Raw genomic sequence first — 2712 nt, 5'->3', positions numbered from 1 at the left:
GCTTGGTCAAAGAGGAAAGTTTTAAGGAGAGTCTTAAATGAGGAAAGGGAGGTAGAGAGGCGGAGAGGTTTAGGGAGGGAATTCCAGAGCTTGGGGCCCAGGCAGCTGAAGGCACGGCCACCAAAAGTGGAGGGATGGAAATCGAGGGAAACGTAAGAGGCCGGAGTTGGAGGAGCGCAGAGATCTCGGAGGACTGTAGGCAACATTCCCCCTAAGCTGCTTGGGCACGCAGCGATCAGGAGGTCCCGCGCAGGCCACTCACCGGCTGTTCTGCCGGAAAAGAAATGCGCAAGCGTGGCCGTGCAGCAGATATAAAGGGGCCGCGCACCTAAAATAAAAATTAAAGGGAACATTGGTTGCAGGGCTGGAGGAGGTTACAGAGATAGGGAGGGACGAGCCCATGGAGGGATTTGAAAACACGAGGATGAGAATTTTAATGTCGAGGCATGGCTGGATCTGGTGACGACCAATGAGACAGAGCAGGTAGATGAGCTAAATGTGGGGGAGCACCTGGGAGTGGCTGCCACAGTATGATGAGGTTTAAGATCCAACTAGAGAGGGAAAAGGTCAGCACATAAACTAGAAAATCAGATTGGATTAGGAAGATGAATCATAGAAATTTGAAGGAGGCCATTCGGCCCACCATGTCTGTGTCGACCGAAAAAGAGCTCTCCGGCCTAACCCCACTTTCCAGCTCTTGGTCCGTAGCCCTGTGGGTTACGGCACTTCAAGTGCATATCCAAGTACTTTTTAAATGTGATGAGGGTTTCTGCCTCTACCACCCTTTCAGGCAGTGAGTTCCAGACCCCCACCACCCCCAAGTTCTCCTCAACTCCCCTCTAATCCTTCTACCAATAACTTTAAATCTATGCCCCCTGGTTATTGACCCCTTTGCTAAGGGAAATAAATCCTTCCTACCCACTCTATCTCAGCCCCTCATAATTTTACACACCTCAATCAAGTCTCCCCTCAGCCTCCTCTGTTCCAAGGAAAACAACCCCAGCCTATCCCAATCTTTCCTCGTGAGGAGCACACTGGCTGGAGAAAGGTGGAAGGAGGAACTGGCACACAGGGCTGCAGAGCAGCAGTGGGGTTATTATTTTTAAATTGGAAAGGTTCAGAATAAATTTAATCCTTTAAAAAAAAGAAGGAAGCTGCTGATCGTTTTGGGACGCTGTGGATGTTAGAAACCAATTAAAACTGAAGAAGAGGGCTTCTGAAGGCGATTAAAATAATAATGAAAAAATCTAAAGGTGAATATGAGAAATCAGAAAAGAAATAGCAAAAGGGGATAGCTAAGAGGGAGAATGAGGGAAGGTGTATGTTATCAAAACATCAAGAGGTACTGTAATTAAAAAGAGAATTGGTAAAAGTGAGCTGGAACCTCCAGAGATCAGCCATCCTGATTTTTATTCCCCGCTTACTGTTTTAACCTTTATTTAACATTGGCCCAGAAATTCGGGTCGGAGGCTTCCCGCGGGTGCAAGGCCCCGACCTGCGCTTACCTTGCGCGCCGGCCGTTGTGCTGTGGGCCCGCGTGGGATTCCGATCCTGGGCCTCCTCCAACTGCCGGCGCGCAGTGCTTGAGTATCCCAGGGGCGCAGTTAGTTCGCTGCGTCCCCTGGGATTACGTGGGCCATGGAGAGCCAATGGTAGCGGGGAATGCTTCATTCATAAGTTTGACAGGAAGAGCTGTCAAAACTATAAATACTATAAGCCCCAAAACATCATTAAAACTTCAAATACATTTTTTTTAAAACATCACATTTTTAAAATAACTATAAATTACATAAAATAACTATTTTAAACAATAATTTAAATTTTTGAAAAAATTAATTACATTTTCTAATGGGGCTAAAAATAAACTTACCGGCCTAGAAATCCGGTATGGCCCCGTCAGGTCTTTTGCGCCCGAAATTTTGCGCCCGCCAGGATTCCCGTAGTGCCCGCCTAAAATTCAGTTGCGACGGGCCAAGACGGCGGCGGGCGCTATTGCAGGGTTTGGCCGCCTCGCGAGGGGCGATGAATGTCACTTTCAGGCGTCCAGCTCCCGCTGCGGCACCCGATGCGGTGCGGCAGGCTGGGGTACTGCAGGCCTCCTCCTTCTCTTAAGGAGGAGCTGCCTGCAGCCGTCAGATCGCCGGTGGATTCCCCCGGCAAATGAGCCCGGCACCACGGAGAAGTGCCGGGCTCGCGGGACTCAGACATCAATGCCGCGGGGGGGTGGTGCAGGAGTCCGGGGAGGGAGGTGCGGGCAGGCGGCCGCCGGGAAAGCGGCCGGCCGCCGCTCCACCTTTATGCGCCGGCCTTTCGGAGCTGCAAGACCCCGTTTCACAAACGCTGTTTGCGGCTGCCACGGGCGAGGCGGCCGCAACTGAATTTGGCCATCGGGCTGGAATAGCATTGCAACCGGGGCGCTGCGCACACCGATGACGTCATCGGTGCCGGCGCGGCGCTACCGGCTAACGCCGATGTTAGGGTCCATCTGAATTTTGGGCGATAAAAAACTTCAGGCGCAAACCACTTTATAGCCAGTAAGTGGGCGCAAACGCGACTGAATTTCTAGGCCACCTTTCTTTAAAGTATTTAAAAATAATAAACCTGTGGAAAAAATGTTTTAATTTTAATTAATTCACCACTTACCTTGTTAAAAGCAGGCTTTGCACCTGCTTTTTACATGTGTAACTCCTGGAGACTTACCCTCCCGGAGTA

This window comes from Somniosus microcephalus, chromosome 8 (genome assembly GCF_052327205.1).
Source record: "Somniosus microcephalus isolate GS21.2 chromosome 8, FLI_Smic_1.0, whole genome shotgun sequence".
In the NCBI taxonomy this organism is placed as follows: domain Eukaryota; kingdom Metazoa; phylum Chordata; class Chondrichthyes; order Squaliformes; family Somniosidae; genus Somniosus; species Somniosus microcephalus.
Note: the sequence above shows the minus strand (reverse complement) of the source record.